Below are 10,207 nucleotides of genomic sequence, written 5' to 3'. Positions count from 1 at the left end.
TAGAAAAAGTCATAAAAGATAAGGAAGGATGCTACATTCTTATATCTGGTTTCCTATTTAGAGAATCTGTTTCTATAGGATGTGTTTATGGTCCAAATTCAGAAGATGTCTCTTTTTTTCCCCCCCAATCTCTTAACCCATGTTTCAGCCATAGCTTCCCCATATTTGGTGTTGGGAGGTGATTTTAATTGTGTTCCTGATCTTAGGGTTGATAAATCTCCACCAGGGAGTGAATTGTCACCAAGAAGCATTAGACTGAAAGAGTTCTGTTCTGATCTAGAAATTTTTGATTCCTGGCGAGTAGCTCACCCCACAGATAGGGACTTCACCTTTTTTTCTTGCCCCCACCAGAGTTTCTCAAGAATAGATTTGTTCCCGTCATCCAGGACGGTATTGGATAGGATGGAAGAGTGCTCAATAAGGTCTTGTCCATTATCTGATCATTCAGTAGTAAGTATAAATGTTCACCCACCTTATTTTGAGCCAAATTCCCGCCGATGGAGGATGAATCCTCATTTATTGAGTAACCCCTTATTTATTGAGTATATCACTAAAGAGTTGAATGTTTTTATGACCACTAATAAAACGGAAGATGTAAGCCCATCTTTATTGTGGGAAACTGCTAAAGCCTATCTTAGGGGTAGTATTATCTCATACACTATAGCGCAGAAAAAGGCGTCAATGAAAGAACAACTCGATTTAGAGCACATAATACAAAAACTAGAAGTGCAGTTTAAAATCTCCAGGTCCAAAACTATACTTAAGAAGTTAGAAGCAGCCCGCTCAGCTTTAAATCAATTACTGACTAAAAGAGCAAAGGCAGCAATTTTCTTTGCTAAGCATAAATTATATGAATCTGGGAATAAACCTGGCTGTCTCTTAGCAAAAATAGCCAAAGGCAGGACAGATACAAACGTTATACAATCACTGTTTGATAATAAACATGTTAAGCATTATAAAACAACGGATATTAATCAAATTATGAAGCAGTTTTATATACACTTATACTCATCAGAGTGTAGTAATACAGATGGGAAGATGCGGGAATTTCTAGAGAAGGTGCCTGTTGTATCGTTATCAGAAAGTCACAGGAAAGAGTTAAATAACCCTGTGACACAGGAGGAAGTGCGACTTGCTATTAACTCCCTTAAAGGAGGAAAAGTACCAGGGCCTGATGGTTTCTGCCCAGAGTTTTATAAAAAACTAAGTCACCTTCTTGCAGGACCATTGACTGATATGTTTTAAGACTCTTTTAAGAATGAACAGTTGCCCCCAACACTCAGACAGGCTAATATTTTGTTAATTCTAAAGAAAAATAAATGTCCAGATAGGTGTGAATCATACAGACCGATCAGTCTCATTAATGTCGATGCTAAATTACTCTCCAAGCTATTAGTAAGGAGGCTTGAGGGCATTCTCCCACTGCTCATAAACCTTGATCAAACAGGCTTTATCCAAAATCGTTTCTCATCTACAAATATTAGACGACTATTAAATACTAGAAAAATTTGCATTTCCTGCGAAAATGCTGTGTGGATGCCTTAACGCTGAAGATGTCGGCTGAAAAAAGCTGAAAAAGTTGAAAAAACAAAAAACATTGCCCTGAGCAGGATTTGAACCTGGCCCTTCTGGTCTAACGGCAGCGACTCACCTCACTGCACCAAACTCATTCTCACAAAGACGAGGTGGAGAGACTGACAATTCTGGTGAAATTAGCAGAAGCTGCTTAGAATTGTGCTGATAAGAGGTGAAAAGGCTAAAAATTTTGCAGAAAAGAGGTTAATCAGAAGAATTTCTGCTGAAAAGAGTTTTTTCTGAAAACAGCAGAAAAAACTGAAAATTTTGCTGAAAAGAGTTCAATCAGCAGAATTTCTGCTCAAAAGAGTTTTTTCTGAAAACAGCTGAGATTTGTGCTGATAAGAGGTGAAAAGGCTGAAAACTTTGCAGAAAAGAGGTTAATCAGAAGAATTTCTGCTGAAAAGAGTTTTTTCTGAAAACAGCAGAAAAAACTGAAAATTTTGCTGAAAAGAGTTCAATCAGCAGAATTTCTGCTCAAAAGAGTTTTTTCTGAAAACAGCTGAGATTTGTGCTGATAAGAGGTGAAAAGGCTGAAAACTTTGCAGAAAAGAGATGAATCAGTAGAATTTCTGCTGAAAAGAGTTGCTGATTAGAGTTCAATCAGCAGAATTTCTGCTGAAAAGAGTTCAATTAGCAGAATTTCTGCTCAAAAGAGTTCAATCAGCAGAATTTCTGCTGAAAAGCTTAAAATTCTAAGGAAAACAGCAGAAGAGGCTCAGATTTGTGGTGATAAGAGGTGAAAATGCTGAACCAATCAGAGGTACTGCTTCTGTCTGCTTCATCAGGCTGTGTACTTGTATGTATTTCTGCCATGGACTGTTAACAAGAATCTGAGGTCCATATTAGAAAAGCTTGTAAAATCATAAAACTTTGCAGAATTGAAATAAATTATCAATATGAATTACAGGTCTGTCAGGGTGTATCAATTTGTAGTGAAAAAAACATGTGGGAACACGAGAAGCTGGAGAAATACCAAGGGCTCAGAGAAGAGCTCGAGAGGATGTGGAGGGTGAAGGTAACGGTGGTCCCCATGGTAATCGGAGCACTAGGTGCGGTGACTCCCAAGCTAGGCGAGTGGCTCCAGCAGATCCCGGGAACAACATCGGAGATCTCTGTCCAGAAGAGCGCAGTCCTGGGAACAGCTAAGATACTACGCAGGACCCTCAAGCTCCCAGGCCTCTGGTAGAGGACCCGAGCTTGAAGGATAAACCGCCCACAGGGGCGTGCTGGGTGGTTTTTTTTTTATATCTCATAGTAATCTGACAATACTATAATATTGGCCATATTATATTTACATTGCCACAGTGACTTTAGTCTCATAAACAACATTAACTAATTGTTATTTACTAACTAATCTTAAATGACTGTTCAGCACAGAAATGAAGCCCAACAATCATGTTTTACAGTCCCGTGGTCTCAGCCTCAGATACTCAACTAATCAAAGTGATGTCATGACAAAAATGAATGACCAACAGAACATTTTTCTCCTTCATTTCTGTCAAACAAAGCTGTGTGTAACGTGTCTCGCGGTTAGTATCATGGTTGCTAGGCAACCTGAACAGCCCGACTATGCGTATACCGTCCCATTTCACAAGCCTCTCACTTCCGCACTTACTACCCTCAAAAGAAGTAACATTGAATCACTTGCAGCGCAAATTATGTGACAAACTATTGCTGGTAGCTAGGAAATGTATTCTCATTAATTGGGTTAAAGATAAACCTCCCTCTGTGACGTTGTGGTACAGAGAATTATTTAAAGTTATTCCTCATGAAAGAACTGCTGCTAATTTAGGAGGAAATGAGGGTCTCTTTCTCAATGTTTGGTCCCCTTTGCTTTCTTATTTGCCAAATGATTTGTCCCAACTGTTGAGGGGGGGTGGTTGCGATTAAGATGCTCTCAGTTAAATAGGAAGTAAGTGTAAAGGACAATTCATTCTTGGAGTTTATCTTTTTCTCTTTCTATATCTGTGGGTAATTGAGTGAAAATATGTTTTGTGTGTGTGTGTGTGTGTGTGTGTGTGTGTGTGTGTGTGTGTGTGTGTGTGTGTGTGTGGATGTGGGTTTTTTGGGGGTTTTTTCTTTTCTGTTTGGTTGTTATGTTTTATGCTATTCTTGATAATGAATAAAAATTGTATATCTAAAAAAAAATTAGTATTATACAAGGTTATAGAAATTTGGTTTGTTAAAAAAAATTTGTGTTGCTTTAATTTCTTGATTTATCATTGATTTCTTTTCAAACTGTTATACAACTTATTTATCAATGCTATTTATTTTCTTGGTTAAAGATTTGATTATTTCTATGGGGGTAAGGGATAGGAGAAGTATAAGCCACTGTGTGTTATACAAGTATAACACACAGTGTCAGGCTACATTTCACTGTGTGTTATACTTGTATAACCAGTGTTGGGAAGGTTACTTTTAAAATGTATTCCATTACAGAATACAGAATACATGCCCCAAAATGTATTCTGTAACGTATTCCGTTACGTTACTCAATGACAGTAACGTATTCTGAATACTTTGGATTACTTAATATATTATCATTCTTTTTACAACAACGTGAATGTACTATTGCTGTGTGATTTATTACTATTACTCAAGGTCCGCGACTCCGAACTGTAGTAAAGGGACCTCTGACTAATACGGCGGGGTCCCTGTCGGCTCGTAGCCGAAAAATAGCTTTACTTTGTTGTGTGGGTCAACTTTTCTTGCGAGAGACAGAGAGAGGCGTTGAAAGGCTGCTCCAACAGAACTTATTGTTTTCGGAGGAAAACACGAACACGGTGTACAGTCGAGTCTTAATAGCTTACTTACAACTGGGCTCGTCAGGCACTCTTCTTGGCTGAAGTGGTTATTATTATATTTACATGCTTCCAGCTCCCGTTTTTGCTCGATGACAACTCGTACCTTTCCGCTCCCCTTTTTCTCCCTCCTCGCGCTCACAGACCCATAACGTGTATGGCAGTCCATTCTCCCTGAAACACGGACTACACTGCCCATGATGCTACATTCTTTAGAGCTATGCTTGTAGCATTCTGCCTGTTAGCTTAGCACAACAACAACAACAACAACGAAAAGGCGCTCTCTCACCCAGGAAACACGCAGTCGCAGAGAGAGAGAGAGAGTGTTGCCCTGTAACCATGGCAACCGTAACGCTGCCGCCTGGAACAACAGAACGTAGCTGTCAAACAAAACCCAAACAGTCCTGACCCGCGACAAAATGAAACAGGAAAGTACCGCAGTGTAATCCATTTATTTCAACAAAGTAACTGTATTCTGAATACCACCTGTTTAAACGGTAACTGTAACGGGTTACAGTTACTCATATTTTGTATTTTAAATACGTAACGGCGGTACATGTATTCCGTTACTCCCCAACACTGTGTATAACTATGCATGTGACAAATAAAGAACCTTGAACCTTGAGCCATAAGGCTTCAGCCTATTCCTTTTTCGGTTACTGTTTGAGTACTTTTATGTAAAATTATAATCTGTTGTTGTTGTTGACTGAAATAAAAAAAAATTCAATTCAATTAAAAAAAATCAAGTTTCACTGGTTCGGTATGCTTAATATCAAAGTGGGCTGTATGAGGCCCACCAAGATGTAAAAGGAATTTGACAGCCCTGCAGTTGAATGACCTTGCATCCCTATGTTGGTTCAGTTCCTGCAAAATCATAATTAAAATATTTGTCTGGGACCATCTTTGCAATGACCCAAAACAACTTGTTAAAGAGAAAGTGTACCTACTGTTAAGATCTCCCAATTCTTTTAATCTTTGGGCTGAAGGAAGGACAATACTCGGTGTATAATGCTCAATCAACAATTCTTTATTCCCATACAATTCAACACTTATGAGCACAAGCCATCCGGATGGGGAGACATGCATGAAGAGGGTCACAGCAAATCTCAAACTGGTGGAGGGTTACTCAAGCTCTTATAGCCTTTAGTGGCCCCCACCTAGTTGTAAAAGCCTGAACATTCACATTCTTTGTCTCACACGGGGCCTAAGTTATGACCTCGGCTCCTTATTTTTCTGCTCTCTGTAAAGGTGGGGGTATGGAATGTGGTCTGTTTCTTCTATTATCGGCACAAGGTCCTCTGCACACAACATTCTCTTCAGTTTGACATGTCAAGAAACAGTGTAACACCTTCACAGCAGATCAAGGGTACAGGGTAATGTACACCTTTCTAACAAATCCAAAAATGGTCACATTCTTTTAACCCAAAAATATAATGGAAACTAAGCTACATACACAGCACACAATCTAGACTAAAGGATATTATATGACCTACAGCAGTTAACATAATTCAACTACTTTAACTACAGATACACTGAACAAAAATATAAACGCAACACTTTTGTTACTGCTCCCATTCCCCATGGGATGGACGTAGAGACCTAAAATTCATTCCAGATACACAATATAACCATCCCTCCCAAACAGTGGTCACAAATCAGTCCAAATGTGTGGTAGTGGGCACATCTGCTATATTGAGATAATCCATCCCACCTCACAGGTGTGCCACATCAGGATGCTGATCTGACATCATGAGTAGTGCACAGGTGTACCTCAGACTGCCCACAACAAAAGGCCACCCTGGAATGTGCATTTTTTTGCGCTATTGGGGGTCTGGGGACCCAGAACCGGTCAGTATCTGGTGTGACCACCATTTGCCTCATGCAGTGCAACACATCGTCGCATGGAGTCTATCAGATTGTCAATAGCTAGGTTTCATTTGACGTAGACGTGACGTCGACGTAAAGCGCGAAATTTGACTGGCGGTCGGAAGTGAAAAAGATAAGCGCAAAATCACAGACAGACAGTACGCAAAATGCCTATGTCCTGTTGTGTTTACGGATGCTCCAGTAGGTCAACCAGAGAAACTGATAAACGGTATTTTAGGGTACCAAAAATAGCCCAACGAAGAGGAGAAAAATGGAAAATTCTAACCGAAAAACGTAGGAAAAAATGGATTTTAAATTTACGTTTACAGTCGGGAGGAGCAGAGTCTGCCAATGCCCGTGTCTGCAGCGACCACTTCGTCAGAGGTAATGTTATGTTTGCAAACGAACTTATTAGCATTAGGTTGTTGTTAAATTCTCGTTTACTTAGTGCTTTTAAGTTAGTAGTCTAATATTGACTTGATTGGGACTATAGGCTGCCCAAGTGCTTTGGATGACGAAGAGTCGGAGGACTGGGCTCCGACGGTCAATCTCGGCTACGAACGAAAACCCAGATCGGAATCAGTTCTCAAACGAGAGAAAAGAATGAAGCTTAAGGCAGAACAGCATCGATGTGCAGAGGCGATTTTGGATATGCAACAGACGGCTGAGAGCCCGGATTTGAGCCTAGTGACAGTGGAGAACAGGCTACTAACCCTGCCATACAATTGCAATGAGCTGCAATCACTTCTCCATCCTCCTTTGCAATTACCCAAGTCTTCAGAGGTGTCTCGTTAGACCGCTGAGAATGGTTTACCTTGAAACAAACAACTGTCACTCTAACGAAGTCCTAAGGATGTGGCATGTTTGTTGACGTTAAAGCCGCTACCGCTAACTGTTAGCGTGTTTAAGATAAAGCAATATAAGAACAAACACTCACCCTTGCAAACACCAAACTGTATCCATCACGGAGACGTTTTGTTCCAAGGTTGTGGACCCACCCGCTGACAAAAAAATTGTACGCCTCCAGACTCTTGAAAGCTTTCATTTGCTGCCTAGTGTAGTAAGAAGTCTGGAGGACCAAGTAGTTGGTGATATCCACAGCCTCGATAGTAGGCAAATCCTTTACTTCTGTGGTGTATTCGGACATTTTCAAAGAATACGGATCACGTCCGATATATTTTTTAACTATCTGTTTATATCTCTCCCGAGAAACGGGGTCTAAAGTTGCACAATAGCTGCTCTCCTGACTCTCCACAGTGTCCTCCATGTTTACTTCCGCCCTCCACTCAAAAATCGCGCTGCCTCCGCACGTCATCAGAACCACGTGACCGCAACCTAACTATTGTGGCCTGTGGAATGTTGGTCCACTCCACTTCAATGGCTGTGCGAGGTTGTTGGATAATCGTGGGAACTGGTACACGCTGTCGTATACGCCGGTCAAGCACATCCCGAACATGCTCAATGGGTGACATGTCCGGTGAGTATGCTGGCCATGCAAGAACTGGGACATTCTCAGCTGCCATCTGCCCTGAACAATGTGAACCATGATTCATCCGTGAAGCGCACACCTCTCCAACGTGCCAGACGCCATCGAATGTGAGCATTTGCCCACACAAGTCTGTTACGGCGACGAGCTGGAGTCAGGTCAAGACCCCGATGAGGACGACGGGCATGCAGTTGAGCGTCCCTGAGACGGTTTCTGACAGTTTGTGCAGAAATTGTTTGGTTGTGCAAACCAATTGTTCCAGCAGCTGTCTGGGTGGCTGGTCTCAGACGATCTTGGAGGTGAACCTGCTGGATGTGGAGGTCCTGGGCTGGTGTGGTTACAAGAGGTCTGCGGTTGTGAGGCCGGTTGGATGTGCTGCCATATTCTCTGAAACGCCTGTGGAGACGGCTTATGGTTGAGAAATGAACATTCAATGCACGGGCGACAGATCTGGTTGACATTCCTGCTGTCAGCATGCCAATTGCACGCTCCCTCATTGCTTGTGGCATCTGTGGCATTTTGCTGTGAGACAAAACTGCACATTCCAGGGTGGCCTTTTGTTGTGGGCAGTCTGAGGTACACCTGTGCACTACTCATGATGTCAGATCAGCATCCTGATGTGGCACACCTGTGAGGTGGGATGGATTATCTCAATATAGCAGATGTGCCCACTACCACACATTTGGACTGATTTGTGACCACTGTTTGGGAGGGATGGTTATATTGTGTATCTGGAATGAATTTTAGGTCTCTACGTCCATCCCATGGGGAATGGGAGCAAAAACAAAAGTGTTGCGTTTATATTTTTGTTCAGTGTATAAGATAACATATGACAAGAGAATAATCTCACACTACCTAATGCCAAACAGGGACGTGCAGAGGGGGGGGCTAGAGGGGCTTGAGCACCCGCCCCTTTCCTGATGAGTGCCCAAAGTGCCCTTTTGTTGAGGCAACTTTTAAATTTTTTTTATTTATTTATTTATTTATTTTATGTGTGTGTGCGTGCGGAGTCCTGTCTGTGCCCCTCAACAATAATATTTAACTATTAATCATAGTTTTGCTAAATAAAAGGATCTGGCTTGCATCAGTCACATGATCACATTTAACCAATGATCGCCCTCGACGGCAGAACGCGCTGGTTACGAGCCGGGAACGAGCTCACAAAGAGCACGCGCATTTTTTGCGGTCCGGAGCTGTAGGAGAAACACAAGTTAACTCAGAGACACAGACTGATGGACAAACCCAGTAAGTAGGTGTACAGCGCACACTGTAGTGTGTAGCACACAGGAGTATTAGCTTATTACGTACACGTTGGTAAGCTGTCTTGTTGCAACTGACGAACTGAAACAAACGAGCGTGCTGTGTGTGCAACAGCGCGACAAACATTACCTGTCCTTTTATTAACTGCACAAGTAGTGCTGGTCACAGCTGCTGGCTACCTGTGTAAGGCTGTCATGGGTCTGTAGCTCTGTCACCGTTTTAGGGAACATATTTAGTTTTAAAGTAAGTTTCTGGGCATTTCCTGCCTTTCTGGAGGGATTATATTTCACTAAAAAACGATCTAATATGCATGTCCACATAATAATAATTATAATTATAATATATTAAAAAACACGCTGTATTTTAAAGAACATACATTAAGAAGCAGATTATATTAGATTTATATTTTAAATAAGACAAAAGATTGTATCTCTACAGTTTAAAAATGTAATAAGCTTTGCCCTGCACAGAGTGGATAGTGAAACAAATGGAATCATCATAAATACATTATTTCATATTTATTACTTCCCCCTCCTCATTGCTTTATTATTGTAGCTCTAGTAATAAATAATAATGTAAGGATGCCCATAGTATATACAGTATTCTGAAGAAGGTCTAAAATGTCACTGTGCGTGCATGTGTGTGTTTTATGTATATAGATTTTTTTAAATTATTACTCATGATATAACATTGTGCAGACATGGCTGGTAAGGACATGAGGAGGAAACAGTAGGAGCTGTATGAGGCTACTAAAGGCAGGGCTATAACATTTTTCTGTCATCATTTTATTATAGATTAAGTGCAAGAGTTGTTAGGTGTGCATAATTAGATTATAGTTTATTGCAATAGCAAGTTGTGCCTTGTTCTCAGATAGAGAGCAAGTGGAGAGTGATATATGAAATGATGGGAAGGAAGGAAGAAGAGAAGCAAAGAGTGATTCACAGGCAGAGCCGAGTTTATGTCACAGTTTTTCGTTGCCTTATGGTTCCAAGCGCTGTCACCAATCTTTGCATTTTGTTATTATCTCATGACACTTGTTTAATCAGCTACCATCTCTCCTGTGGACTTTTTAATGTCTACAGTCTCAGATCAACACAGCCCTGCCCTTCCCATATTAGATTCTTGATGAATGTGTGTTGTTGTTATTCAGCATGGTTCAATGTGCCCCTTTTTAACTTTGAGCACCCGCCCCTTTAAACCTCTCTGCACGTCCCTG

Source organism: Diplotaxodon limnothrissa, linkage group LG5, assembly GCF_057381915.1.
Source record: "Diplotaxodon limnothrissa isolate DT_005_m linkage group LG5, D_limnothrissa_male_GT1.1, whole genome shotgun sequence".
In the NCBI taxonomy this organism is placed as follows: domain Eukaryota; kingdom Metazoa; phylum Chordata; class Actinopteri; order Cichliformes; family Cichlidae; genus Diplotaxodon; species Diplotaxodon limnothrissa.
The sequence above is the reverse complement of the archived record's forward strand: the minus strand, read 5'-3'. Positions refer to the sequence as shown.